The sequence below is a fragment of the Parasteatoda tepidariorum genome, chromosome 8 (assembly GCF_043381705.1).
Source record: "Parasteatoda tepidariorum isolate YZ-2023 chromosome 8, CAS_Ptep_4.0, whole genome shotgun sequence".
NCBI classification, from domain to species: Eukaryota; Metazoa; Arthropoda; class Arachnida; order Araneae; family Theridiidae; genus Parasteatoda; species Parasteatoda tepidariorum.
Window position 1 is genome coordinate 7,095,783 of NC_092211.1, and position 15,533 is coordinate 7,111,315.

A 15,533-nucleotide genomic window follows, 5' to 3' on the forward strand; every position below is an offset into this window, starting at 1 on the left:
AGTTGAGAAAAAGTTCTTTTTCGTCTTCTGAAATTACCAATTGAACTTAACTATGTTTTCAAGAATGGCTAAATTTCAGAAGGGGCGAAGCACGTTATTCGCCCCCTCAATTTAAATTCACAGTAAAATAAGTAATTTTTGATTTCGAAAATAACCTTAAAGTTGAAAAAGAAATGGTTATTTTTTTCTAAAGTTATCAATTTAACTTGACATTATTATCACGAATGGCAAAATTTCAAGAGGGGCGAAGTACATTACTCACCCTTTATTTAAATTTCAGAATTAAATAAAGTTTTTTTCTTAGAAAATCGCTTCAAAGTTGAAAAAAGTTTTTTTCTTCCTTTAAGTTTACTAATTTAAATTGACTTTATTTTTGTGAATGTCTAAATTTCAGAAGGGGCGAAACGCAATATAGGCCCTTTTATTAAATTTCAGAAGACAATAAGGTTTATATAAGGTAATAATCAAAAAAAAATTTGTTTTTTCCTAAAATTACCAATTTTACCTAAATTTATTTCTTGCCTTCATATTTATTATAACCTCTTACTTTAATTTCAGAGGAAAATTAGGATTTTTTACTTGGAAAATAGCTACAAAGTTCAACTAAAAAGTTACTTTTTTCTAAAATTTTACTTTTTGACTATTTTTAACTAGCGGAATTTTACTTGATTTTATTTTCTCGAATGTTTAAATTTCAGGAGGGGCGAAATATATTGTTTGCCCCCTCACTAAAATTTCAGAGGGGGCGACTGCCCCCTCTGCCCCCCCGGCTGGCACGCCACTGTTAGTGGTCATAACTGTCCAATCAATAATTACACATTAAGATAGAAATTACAACAAAAACATATTTTAGTCATATGGGTTCAAAATTAGATTAACTCTTTCAGATTTTTAGTTGGATAACTATAGCCACTTTTTCTATTTTCTTAGTAAGTCAGAAAATTCCCGAAAAATTTTACTTTATTTTGTTGTAAAGGAGATATTAAAAAGTTTGAAATAATTACCCCCAACCAATCTTAGCCAATGGATATGTAGAGCAACAACATGACTAAAGGAATTTTCAACAACAGCAACAAAAACTAGATAAAATTTTGAAAGGAACTAACCTTACCACTGGCTACGCTATTTTTAGGTTGCTGATTACAATAAAATATCTTTTCCATGATTTCTCTAGCAAGACTTTCACAAGAATTATATGAAATCATCCTAAATGAAATATGCATTAATGAATAGATATTTAGTGTTTGATATCAAAAACTTTTTTTTACGCTACTCATCAAAAGAATCTTCGTTAAGTACAGGGTGGATACTAAATACTGTGACACTCAAAAAATATGAATTCTTTAGTAAAACAATTTGTCTCTCTCTATTCCTATGAGTGGTTCTTCCTAGAAGGGCAGACAATTTTTGCTTAAACATTTAGAATAAATTTAAGGAAGTTTGCAGTCTAAACAGCTTTTTGATTGCGTATCTTCTGCAGGTAGAATCTTCAAGCGATTAAAATTTCTTGGGTTTAATAAAACATTTATATATAGAACTTTCAACCGATTATTGGATAGAGATAGCTGTAAAGATCGACCAATGTCTGCTCGTCCACGCTCAGTTTGTTCAAAATAGCGCATTAAAGGAATCCGAGAAAAGATACGAAGAAATCCGCAATAGTTTGTTGTTAATAAAATGGCTGCTGAAGAGAACGCCAGTCGGAGAACTATCCAAGTTATATTAAATGAAAACCTCGTTTTAGCCCTGATCAAAAGTTCGAGGTTTGACAACACAGAAATTAGAAAAGGTTACAAAAATATAAGAAATCGCTGAGTCGGCACAGTAACAAATGTGTTGACAGAATAATCTTTTCTGAGAAAATATTTTGCGCAGAGCAACGTTATAATGCTAAAAATAATGTTGTATACTCAACAAGCTTTGATGATATATCAGAAAGTGTACAAATTGTGCAACACTTTCAGAACAAAAATTCAGTACCTACTGGTTTGGGCTGTAGTGTAGTGTAAGAAAATTTCCTCCGAAATTTATTGATATCGGAGGGAAAATCAATGCTAAATATTACAGAAAGGAAGCATTGGCAACACATTTATCGCCACATGTTGACAGATTGCATTCCAAAATTGATAGAATATTTCAGCAAGATTCTGCACCGTTATACCGTGTCAAAACAAGATAGGCTTGCCTCAGTCTTTCGGAATTCATTGAGCCAGAACAGTGGCCCCCATCTTCACTGGATCTAAATCCTTTAAACTATTGTGCTTGGGGGATTCTATAGTTAATGCTAAGCAGCACAGAACACTCTCAGAGCCCCTTGGTTATGTGAATGGGAAAAATTATCTTTTAAAATGATTCGTGCCGGCTTCGGACAATGGCGTAAGAGATTATCATTAATAATCGATGAAGATGGTAGTCAATTCGAATTCAACATTTTTAATGCAAACTTTCACCTATAGTGTTTATCATAATTGTGTATTTATCATTTTCTATTTAATATCAGTACAATAAAATTATTCAATATTTTTAACATCATTTGGTTCCAACCCTATAGTTAACATAACAATATTAACTAACTTTTAACCACTTTTAGACTAGCTGATGTTTTCAAATTTGAACTATAGCCTCGCAAATACAAATTACAAAGTTCTAAAAGGAGTTGCAATTTGATCACATAATCAAAATTTTCTGACCTAAACAATCTACAAGGTACAAAACCTAGAAGAGAAAATAACATAGAATAAAGTTTAAAAAAGTATGTTCTTAAAGCAGTAGGATATCTTCTTATCAGCACCTGTTTGCACTAACTACCATGATAAAGGTGTAAAAGAATTTTTGTTCTTGCAATAGTTCAAAAATTAACAAAAAGTCGTGATTTGGCTACGAGTTTGTCCCTTTCTATAATCATTAAAAGACTCTCGTTGTCGCCAAATTTGCAACTTTTTTGGCACAAGTTAAGACATGGATATCTTCCCACAAAAAGACTACAGTATGTGATATTTGTCATATATCACAGAACCAAATTTATTTCCAAGCCATTCAAAAAACATTCTGCCAAAATAATATTATTCTTTCTTTTTCAGTCTACTTGAAAGACTTTTTTCACCTTTCATAATGACAAAAATTACACTGGTGTGCAAAACTTAAGCAACAAGTACGTTTTTTGTCATAACTCTACAAGAAATCATCCGATTGACATGAAATTTGAATATGATATACATTATTTTGTACTTAAACGATGGTAAAAGAATAATGGAGCAGAAATGAATATAAAGCTTAAAGTAGGGTATGGAACAAAAAAAGGCTTTATTTGACATATAGTGGCGTTACACATGATTGCCTGAAGAAGCGTAAGTACAGCTGGCAGATGATCCCTAGTATGGGATATGCCCTCCCCTTACTGTAATTGTTGCTTGGCATCGGCTCTCCATGCTAAGCACTAGATTATCCAGGAGTTCTTGGGGTAAACGTCTCCATTCCTCCTTTAACGCATCTTTCAGCTGATGGGTGTTACCGGGAGGATACTGTCGTGTCGCAAGACGTCTCCCTAATGCATCCCACACATGCTGTATGGGATTTAGATCTGGAGAGTGAGCTGGCCAATCCATTCGTGTGATATCTTCACTTTCCAGTAGCTCTTGAACATTAGCAGTACGGTATGGCTGGGCATTGTCATCCATAAAAATGAAGTCTGGTCCAATGGCCTCTCGGAACAGACGCACATGGGGTAGGATTACCTCATTGCAGTAGCGGTCTCCAGTTACAGAACCTCGGTCGAAGATCTGAAGCTCAGTCCGCCCGTTCAACATAATGCCACCCCAGACGACAACTCCAGGACCACCGTAACGATCTCTTTCCGCGATGTTATTGGGATGAAATCGAGCTCCAACCTCTCTCCAGATCAACTGACGTTGAGAATCGCTTGTAGCACTAAAACGACTCTCATCTGTGAAGAGGACGCGACTCCATTGATGAGGTGTCCAGGTTTCGTGTTCTCTGCACCATTCTAAACGGTGCCGCCGATGGCTAACTTTTAAAGGTATACAGCGTTCAGGAGGTCTAGCTAATAAGCCACCTTTGTGGAGGCGTCTGGCCTCTGTAAATCTTGATACTTGTCGTCCTGTGGCTGTGCACGGTTGCTGAGATATGGCGCTCGCTGACTGAAAACGGTTTCTTTTCGCCTGGAGGACAATGTAACGGTCATCTCTTGGTGTTTTTTTTTCCTTGGACGGCCACCACCAACCTTCCGAACAGCTGTACCAGTAGTTTTAAAGGCATTCCAACAGGAGAAACAATACTTTTGTTGATACCGAACTCTTCGGCGACACTGGTCACACTACGCCCCTCTTCAAGCTTCCCAATCATTCTTCCTCGAGTAAAGTCGTCTAAATGATTTCTTAAAGACATGTTTCACAAAACAAATCACTTGCGCATGCAGCGAATGTCTTTAACTACGGTGCTCTTCATCCTTTTATCACAGCTTTGACCTGCGCGAGCCGACCCACAAGGTTTACGTACACTTACATCACCTACGACGTTTTATTTCTAAAATTTCCATACAAATAATCTCTCTACTGAATTACGTGCATATTATACTGCACTTTCATGGCTATCTTATACTTTGTTGGGGAACTGTGGCCGAAAAACCACTTGTCGCTTAAGTTTTGCACACCAGTGTAGATGGGTGATCTTGCTTTTAGATATGAATAAAAGAAAACATAAAAGGGGGTAAATATAAAAGAAATAACATTTAGAATTATGCAACTGGCAATGATCCGTTAGAAATGTGAATAATAAATAAAGTCTAGAAACTGAGCATTATTTACATGGACATGACGGTGTCCCGATACGACTTATATCATACATATATAAGAATAAAAATAGAAATTAGCACATTCTTACCAAGAATCTTGTCTGAAAGCCATTTTAGAATAATATTTTAGTTCAGAGAGAAAAATAATAACTAGATATTAGCTAGATTACACTCATCATCAGCGGGGGTGCCATCCCCTCTGCAGAGGATCAAAATTGCGATGGCATGTCTTCGGATCATCCTCAGGGATGTTTCCCAGACCGTCGCCAATGGCCCATTGTGCAGCTCTAGTGCGACGTAAATGAACTACAACAACAACACTAATCATCAGCGTCTTGTTTACAACATAATTGATTTCTTAAAATATTAGGATGTCCCATAGCTCTACCCAACGAGTAAGGCTCTACCAACTTATAAACTTCCTGTCCTGCTGCAACAAACGTCCCTGCTGCGTCCATAAACTTTGTTGTAGGATTCATACCACATGCCAAGTACAAGCTCGCTAACATTTGTGGTAACGAAGGGAATGGCACCAGCTGATCGAAAAGTTTGTGCATTAACGGGCGACATCACATTTTTACGAGATACCAATCCAGCACTCGAAGGCATACCGATTGCAAATATTTTTTGCACACCGCACAGTTTTCCTCGTTAATTTCGTATTCAAAGCAATAGATTTCTTTCTATACTCTTTGGTCATGGATCCTAAAGCGGCACTCTAGACTCCATGTCTTTGGCCCAGACTCTTACTGCATGCGCGACTTATTTGCAGTGAAAACGCTCCATAAACATTTAACTGGTTGTAAACATCTAACTCCCTAGATGGCGCATTCAGACCATACGATCGCGAAATTTCAGATAATTTATTAATTCTGATTTTATTTTCAGCACAAAATGGATACCATTGGTTGGAAGCGTTCCAAGTATCGGCAGCTTGTGACGTTTTACGTTTATAGTTGCTTTGTGGCTGCTATGGCGATCGAATGCAGTTTAAGCTTCATTTCTAACGTAAACGATAAAAAGTGCAAAAGTACATGGTTCATGTAGCTCTCAAATTGTTTCAAGTGTGTCAGTTTTCAAGTTTGTATTTTTTAAACATACAGATAAATGTAGCTGTCTTTGTTCAGGTAAATAGCATCAAAACAAACTTATTTTTAATATCTTGACATTTCATTTTATCTATCGTTTTTAAACAATTTCAATTAACTCGGTGGTGTTATTTAAGTTGAGATTTCTGTAACAAAATTGAAATCAGTGTTAATTTCTTAAAATTCATATAAAAAATTCATAATTTTGCACGTAGATTTTAAATTGTTGATTATTCATAATCAGTATTTCGTTGAGATATTGTAAAAAATCGTTTAGTTATTATTTTTTTTTTAAATTTGTAAGTTGTACAGGTACCGGGAAGATATTCATATCGGGGCAAAATAATCGTCAATTTACAGGAAGCGTCCCGCAAAAGTTAAAAAAATACATCTTAGAAGGGGAACAACTCAAAGCCACCCCTAGGCGAAGGATATTTTCGTATCGTGATCTTTCGCCCCAAATGGATTTGAAACTTACAATTTTAAAAGAATAAACATACCCAGGGGGTGGCTGTGAGTTATACCTTTCAAGTTGGTTCTCTTCAGAGAGAGATTTCTTTATCCTGATCTGTCTTGTCAACTACAATCACCAAGGTGCCAATTAGATTTTAAACTTGCAAATTTAAAAAAAAAACATGTAGATGTTTGCCGTGGGTGGCTACGAGTTATACCTTTAGAATTGATCCCTTGCTGTGATGTTTTTTTTTTAGTTTCTCGCGGGCCACTGCCCGGAAGTTTCCATGACTTGGCAATTATTCTGCCACAGATCACAATACGAAAATCTCCCTTTTTTTTAAATTTCTCAACGGCTGCTGCTCTGAATTTGTCAAGACTTGGCAAAAACTCTCCAACCGATCAGGATTCTAAAATCTTAATTTGGGTAAGCTTCTACATGTTTTTTTTTTTTTTTAATACTTTGAATACTTTTTTCACTTTTGTGTGAATAAGTTTGAAACTATTCTTTCAATTGATTCTGAGCTGCAATAAATATTAATTTAATTAAATCTTTGAACTCATTTAAAAGAACATTGTGTATATATATCGCTATGCAAATATAATTCCTATTCACTAGTATATAAGACACGTTAACTCGCTTCTATGTCAGGGTACTTTTTCGTAGATGAAGATTGACTAATGTGAACCTTCTCAGAAGCAGCGGCTATGTCGATTTGAACACTCTTACTTCAATGGATTCCCCGTTGAACAGTTGACTTGTGACATTATCCACCTCCTGGGTACCTTTTCATAGATGTCTTATGTACTAGTGAATAGGAATTATGATTTTATAGTGGTGAACACACTTCACTAACGTTGGAAATATTCAAGCAGAATTTGCAAGATAAAAAGAGGACCAAAGGATTTTGAAAAAGTTGTATTTTTTGATTTCTCAAAAACTGTTTCACAGACTAATTTTATATTTTGCGTACATTCTTTATCATAATGTAAAAAATTTTATACATTGCAATCAAAAATTTTTACTATTATTATCATATGGAAGGATAAAAAATAATAAAAATTTATTAAAAGTTATATTTTGCATAGATTTGGATAAATGAGTTTTATAAATGTGTGCAATAAGCTAAAAAAGTTCTTGAGACGTGGGGTAAAATTGAGTGGCCCAAATTTTAGACCTCTCTTTTAACCAAACTATTAGTACCCTATTTCCCAGATTCGACTACTATTTGAGGATCAAAAATCCGAATCTGTCAAAATCAAAACTTGTTTATTCGGAGAAAGTGTGTTTATCTTGTTTTGTAACTTAATATATTGTCTGCACTCATTATTTAGCACATTTGAGATCTCTCCTTTGAACCATTGTGTCCTAGAATATGAAGATCCAATCAACGAATAAAAAGTTATATGGGGTGGTTTCATTTTTATTGTGCACATATAAGCAACAGTGCAGAAATTTCTCCGCAATATTTTTGGAAAATAAAGTTCGTATAAGAAAAAAATTCATTTGATTTTACAGTTCTTGAATAAGGATCAATTGTGTTATAAAGTAATAGAAATCAAAATATATTGAATAAACGATCGTATGTATTATAGAATAATAAAAATTTCAATTAATTTAAAATGAAATTCCCTCCCCCTCAAATTTCATTTGGCTCTGAATATCTGAATTTGTTACAAAATCCCCACTCACAGTCATGTTTGATTAAAATATGAAATGTTTTTTTCATGTTCGTTAAAAATTATGGTATTCTTTCAAAAAATTGAGAGAAAAAACATTTCTAGAGTGAATTATCTTTTAAACTTCTGTGAAATTCATGGAATTAGTCATGAATTCGAAAATCTAAAATGTAGCAGATACCCTGTACTTATTAAGTTAAATAATCCAAGCTAATAAATACACAAATTTACCCATGTTCTTTTTTTTTTAAATTTTTTTTTTTTTTGCAAAACTACACATTTTTTAACAAAGTTTTGTAGGAATTTTCTTAGAGTAAAAATTTCCCAATGGCTGTCTGGATTTCCCCCAAAGCCTTGCTTGCGCTATCAGTATAATTAATAACAACAAATAATGAGAATTAATAAGAACAACTGAAATTAAACAATTATTAGCAGACACTTTAATCTAAAAAATCTGCCTGAATTGTAACATAAAAGAATCAATATTTAGATTGATAATTAGCAATTCATAGTTAATATGTACAATATAAACTGAATAGTTATAGTCTTAAAATGTTAAGAGTACCAATTGAAAAACCATTTAATAGGTTCAATGATTTTGGCTACATTTTTCATAGGTGATCATGGTTTGATTTTTGACATTTCAAAAACCTGTTGAAAAGTGTTGAAAAATGGCGAAATCCGTCCTCCTATATATTGCTTATATATAAACTAAATATTGTTTTTAATTAATTAGGCAGATTCTTTTCTAAAAAATTTACCTAATGTTGCCATTTAGGCAGATTTTTTAGAATAAGTATTAAATTACAGTGTTTGCCAATATTTTTTATTTATTTTCAATATTTGTCATTAATTATATTCAAGGGATGTGTGAACAAGGCTTTGTAGGGAATTTGGGTTGGCATGGGGAAATTTTTTGTTCAAAAATGTCGCCTTTTCAAAAAATTTTCTTGTTAAGTCAATTTAGTTTAAATTCCTTAAATTTAATATAATCAATTATTTCAATATATTTTGATTTCTATTTTGTAACAGATAGGCTTGTTAAATTCAAGAAAAATCAAAAGATTTTTTTTCTTACATATACTTTATTTTCCAAAAATATTTTGGAAAAGTTTTTTGCACTAAAGAAAAATAGCTAAAAATTTTTGAAAAAAAAAAACAAACTTTGTTTATAGGAGTATTTATCCTCTAAGAATTTTCATTGGCTTACATGTACGTGAATATTAGTGATCTAATGTTAATTATATTAATGTGAAATAATTATAAAAAGTATAAATGTTTGTATAAATGAGTTAATTATTTCTTCAATCAATCAATTTGAGAGTTTAATTAAATTACTATTACTATTTAGTACATTTCTTAGATAGTTATTTTCATATGTTATAATAGCTTCAGCACCTCTACTCTCTAGACCAGTGATTCTCAACCACTGTGCCGCGGCACTTTTGTGTGCCGCCAAATTCTTAAAATGTGCCGCCAAATATTAGAAATGATGCAATAAAAATTATAATGCTTTTTTTTATTATGAGTAAAGTTTAAAATAAAGAAAAGTGTATATATATATACTTTTCATAATTTTCCCACGCTTTAACAGCGTGATAGCATCTTCGTCGGCGATTTTATTGTCTCTGACAATCTTAAAATAAGATGGAAGTGTTTAGCACACAATTTTAAAAAATGTTGTAAGAGCTGATCATTAAAGTAAGCTATGCAATTAGTAAGCAAACTAACAAAGAATAACTAAAAAAACAAATATATAAAAAACAAATTAACAAAGGATAATTAACAAAAATTAAGCTAACAATTAATAATTAGCAAAAAAACTGGTCAACAAGAAATAAAAAAAAAAACAGTTAATAATTATAGAAAACAAGCTAACAATTTATAACTAGCAAAAAAATAACTGTTACTAACTAATAAAAAATTGGTCGAAAGAAATAATTAATCCCTTAATAAATGTGATTTTGTAGTGCATATTATTTTATTCCACATTCAAAATTATTATCACAAACTATTTACCACAGTGTAAAATAGGTAATTAAACAACTTTTAATCTAATTTTTTCATTGTGTGCCGTCAAATTTCAAAATCGTTAAAAGTGTGCCGCAACGAAAAAAAAGGTTGAGAATCACTGCTCTAGACTGTGAGCATCATTGGAAACAATACTTTTGGTCTTATTCATACAAAACTGAACATTGAGTGCAAAGGTCTTCAATTTTTTTTTTTGTTTTTTTTTTTGGTGATCATGTTTTAGGGAAAGGAGAAGTTAAAATAGGAGTAAATGAAAATGATTTTAGATGCAATGAATAAGATGGTTGTTAAATGTTTTTTATTTAATTCCGCTGATGTCTAATTAGTTTTGGCAATATGTTCTAATTACAGTCCTTGGCCATATTATTAGACAAAGATTCTATGTAAAGTTATAATTATCTGTTCCTGATACTATACACCTTTATTGTTTTTATTCGGATGAAACTGATTTCCATTTGTTTACTCTCCTGTATCAATGGGTTAACATTGTGATGCAATACGTTAAAACCAAACACAAATAGGAAGTATATAAAAAATCTAAATAAAAATCCATTACATGTATGTTTAAATATAAAAGTATTGAATATAAACTCATACAAATCATGTCATTATTAAAAAACTACAGTGCGACTAATAATTTGATCTAATTTTTATAATATACATTACTAATATAATGCTCGATATAATAAATATTTATATAATATATCGTCTAGTTTATCCTGTCGTCAAATTTATGTTGTATATCGTCTCCTTTAACCAATAAATACGAACTTAAACAAATGCAAACAGTCATGTAAAAAGAATAAAGCTGTATAGTATCACCTAATAATTAAGATTTTACATTGAATCTTATTAGTGTGTCTAATAATTTATCCAGGGACTGTAAAATGAAAAAATTAGCTATGCACTTTTAATGGATAAAGGGTTTTAATTCGTGAAGGAGAGATAAAGAAAATCAAATCTCTATATTGATGGTTTGGTGTAATTTAAATAGACACCACAATATACTAATATAGGTGAAAAGAATTATATTTGATATACCTATTAAAACTTCACCCATGTTGTGTCGTTTAAATATAAAAAGAGGATTTTTACGACCGTCCGAATGGATGAGTACAAGAGAAAATTAGTAGTAAATTTTGGGCTGTCATAAATTAACCTCAATAAACAACAACAGTATTATGTCAAATGATACTGAATATAATTAATTTTTATTCTGATGTCATGAACTACTCAAAACCTGTTTTGCTTCATCTAATGGATGGTGTTTTCTACACTAGGGAACGCTGCAAGCTCGGGACTGCCTAAATTTCCGGGTTACTGTTTCAGTTGTATTTTAAAGCCATTTGGCATCATTGTGTTTTGAGATTCTTGCAAACAATGTATTTGATTACTTATGTTTACAATGCTAACAATACTTGTGTTTACAATACTAAAAGTGTTAACACTAACGTAAGATGGTGCACACCTTGCAACGCGAACAAACAGTAATAAACAAATGGAAAGAGGCCAAATCAAGACTGCCAAAAAAGCGAGTTATTCAAAATCTAGCAACCATGTCACCTTTTTTAACAATAAATAACATAAGAACTAAAACACATTTTCACTTCAAACTCCCCAGAGTTACATAATAACATTAATATCTTATGAAAGAAGGCAGATTTGAGCTCAGAAATTACCTAATTTATTTCTTTTATTGAAAACAAAATTATCCGTTTGAAAACATCGCCTATCAGAATAACATGTAGTAAGCAGCTGCAAACTTTTTAACCGGAACTAGAGTAGGTCCCGAGCTCGAGATTGTTATTGTTTACATTTCTATAGAAAACACCATCCATAACATAAAGCTTCATGTAATAAATCGAGAAAATTTAAATTATTTTTAACACTAAAAATAATTTCAATTCGGGGTTGAATGGGATCGTGTTGAACTATTTCGGACTTAACTGTTCTTTTTCGTTGAAAAGTCCAGAGATAATTGTCCGGATTTCCAGATTTTTTGCTTACCTCTATTCGGAAATGCAAGGTCCAGAAGTTTCGAGAAATCATCGATCACATTTATGTATAAAAATTCTTGCATATTAATATTTAGAAATGTTAGAACTAGAATTTAAACTTGGCATCTCTTTCATTTGTAAATATTTTTTATGGTAGAATTATGAATGCAAATACAGATAAAAGTCAACTTATACCTAATTGTTCATTTAAGTCATGCTGCAAATAATTTATTTAGAATTACATGTTTTGATTTTGAAAATATCAATGATTTAAATTTATAAAGACATTTAAATTTTTGAAATGCGTCATTAATAATTTTACTCGACATTTTCAAGATTTTTGAGTTGGGTTGTAGCGATTAAGAATTTCTAATTGAAAGTTTTAGAAGTGTTTGAACCAGAATAATTTGATTTTTCCTAATGAAATGAAGCAATGTGTAAAGTCATTCTATAAAAGAACTATACATAATGTGCAAATTTATAAATTCAGTTTATTTGAAAAAAAAGTCTTCAAAAAATTAGAACACTCTGGCATAGGGATGCACAACCTTTTTTAGTGAAGGGACACTTGTACAACAGGTGGATTAACGAAGGGCCACTTGCATAATTAGTCATGTTAGCCGCAAATATGATAATTTTTATCGAAACATGAGTGTTCTAAGCACTCAATATTTTTGATCAGTAAACTTTATAACATATTTACAGATTTAAATACTTTTAATTATTTGAATTTATTTAAAAATTAAAAAAAAACTGATCCATTTTTTTTGTGAAAAACTTTTTCAATTTTTCACAACAATTTTAGGTGTGGGGGTATAAGTCCTAACCAGATATATTTCTATTTCTTGTATTATTAGAGGTTTTAGGAAACAGAAAACGTTATCCTTATAGTTATTTTCCGAAACAAATCACTAAAGCTAAAAATAGTTTAAAACAAAATAAATGAAAAATAGTAAGCGGTAAGTAAATGTCTCAATACCCCCCATCGTTGATATAGGTATTCGATGATTCATTTTATCCATGCTATGGAACTCAATTGCCTTTTTCGCTCTTATTGGGTCATACAGACTGACACCAGCCTGAATGATTGAAACTGAGAAAGATCTTTGTAACTAGTATCATTCTTGGTTACTTAGTGCTTTCTAAGGGTCCGTTATTGTGGAAAAACTTTTTCAAGGAGTTTATAAATTGTAAAAACATACAAGATTATGCTCAACACTGTAAAATAATAATTAAGAAAATTAAATTTTAAAAAATAAACAGCAATTGCAGCTACTAAATTAGCGATGCAGCATATAAATATTTGGTATTTAGCGTATACTGCTGAACGCAGAATATTTATTTCGGACGAATGAAGGAAGAAGCGCCTGCCGAAGACAATTTAGTTCTTTTACATCTGTCTTTCTCTCTCTCTCTCCCCCCCCCCCTCCTCCTGGGAAGGGTTCATTGAAGATAAATTTGTGATGGGTCCGATTTAAAGATAAATTATTTTGTGAATGGTCCGTTTTTAAGTTAATATATTTTGTGAAGGGTCCGTTTTTATGAAAAGATATTTTGTGTAGGGTCCGTTAACGGACCCAAATTTCTTCTAAACCCCTGGTGCTTTAATACTTATTTCAAATAAAGTTAACATTATCTTTACTCTTTTAAAAATATTAATTTTCTTTTATGATTAAAATATATGAATATATTTCATAGATTTAGTAATAATAAGTAATATTAGTAATTTTAATTGATAGTTAATATCACAATTATTTAAGTTGTTTCAGACTTATGGTTTATCTTAACCCCTTAACGGTCGGTTAATTTTCAAGAAAACGGTCATAAAAGTGTCTATTTTGCCAAATACACGTATTTGATTAGTGCTAGTATCTAGTTTAAAATAAACTAACTATTTACAATTACCTTAAAAATATCCTGGTACTGCTATATGTGTGTAAAGTTTTTTCCGGGCAAAAGAAATGAATAAGTTTTATTCTTATTGGCGCATTACTACTGAACACTCTAGCCCGTCAATATCACGGGAGCGGGAAGGAAGGGGTTAAGGAGAAGAATTGGTGTCTCTACTCATTGGAAAGTGGTGCCAGAGATAACATTTTTCAGTAGAAAATGTTTTTCTGAACATTGTTTTTGTTTTTTTTTTTTTTTTTTTTCCTTTTTTAAGNTTTTTTTTTTTTTTTTTTTTTTTTTTTTTTTTTTTTTTTTTTTTTTTTTGCAAAATCGAAAGTAACCAAATTACTTATCTTACTTTTGATTCTTATCCTTCGTTTGTTTTTGCATTAATTTTTAAGTATGTTGATTATTTAGTTTTGAAGTAAATTTTCTCTAAAATTGGCTGTGATCTATTTTTATATTGAGGAATCTATTTCCAAGATGTAGTACAAATTGCAGTAGTTTTTAAAATTATTTCTGATCTTAATTTTTTATTTGAAAACATTGAATGATGTCTTTTATTTAAAGTTGTCAGATAAAGTCTTTTGAAACAAAATTTTTATAGTGGCGGATTACAATACCCTTTGTTTACCCTTTTTTTAAAAAAAAAAATAATAATCCACAGTTTCACACATTTATTAGTCTAAAGCTAATTTCACAAAGTATGAAATTGATAATTCCACATCAAATTAAGCAATATTTTTTTTTTACATGTCAAGAATTTAGATTTTAACATGATTGAACATGTTTCCAACGTTTAAGACACTAAGATAGACATTTTTTTGCACAATCTGTTTTCGAGTTATACATATTCAAGTTGTTAAAAAATTAATTTTAAACAAACTCAAAATTTAAATTTGTTTGAAAATATTTTTATGTTGATGCCAATTTTCATAATGGTATCCCATGAAGAAAAGAATTTTTCCTTCCTAGTTTAAACAACATGCTATATTTGAATATGACAAATTTTTATTATGTTTGTTCTGAAAATAGGAGGTAATGTGGTTTTTACTGCACGTTTTGTAACTAGAAATAATTTTTTTCTATATCATAGTATCATCTTGAAAATTGGCTAAAACTGGAGTTCAATAAAATATACATTTTTACAGAAAAATGTAGAATTTTGTATTTTGAAAAGTAATTTAGCTTTGTCATATATTTTTATTAAATACTATTAAAAACTGGAAAAATTACGCAATTCGGCTTTCTAGATCAAATAGTTCCTAAATGACAGCTATATAAATTATAAACTGAAACGGAGACAGGACAAAATTAATTCTAATTCTATTCTCAAGAAATATTCAGAGATTTAGAGTGTATAACTTTAGAGGTGTTTTAGGATTTCTCATACACATTTAAAGCTTTTTAAGAGATTCTCAATAAATTATGAACAAAAAATGTTTTTGCACCAAAGAAATATAGCAATAAGTATGTAACTTATATCAATTACTTTGGTTAACATATGCAGTAACTGCTCTTAATTTTGTAAACCTATCTTAAATATCCGAAAAGATGGAGACATTTTAATAAAAAGCTAACTTT

The 15,533-nt window shown here is 31.1% G+C and overlaps 1 protein-coding gene across 3 annotated transcripts in view; it reads left to right on the forward strand.

Annotated features, from left to right (window-relative positions):
* Positions 1-5,683: 5,683 nt before the first annotated feature.
* Positions 5,684-15,533, forward strand: part of LOC107436223 (paired amphipathic helix protein Sin3a) — an 81,685-nt gene continuing 71,835 nt past the window's right edge. The window contains exons 1-2 of one of the 3 annotated variants that reach the window (XM_071184170.1): positions 5,714-5,937; positions 6,609-6,778. The gene's annotated coding sequence lies outside the window, so the exon portion shown is untranslated. Of the gene's footprint in view, positions 5,938-6,608; positions 6,779-15,533 lie in introns of all 3 variants that reach the window. The other 2 variants (XM_016047850.4, XM_071184171.1) reach the window with 2 other exon arrangements.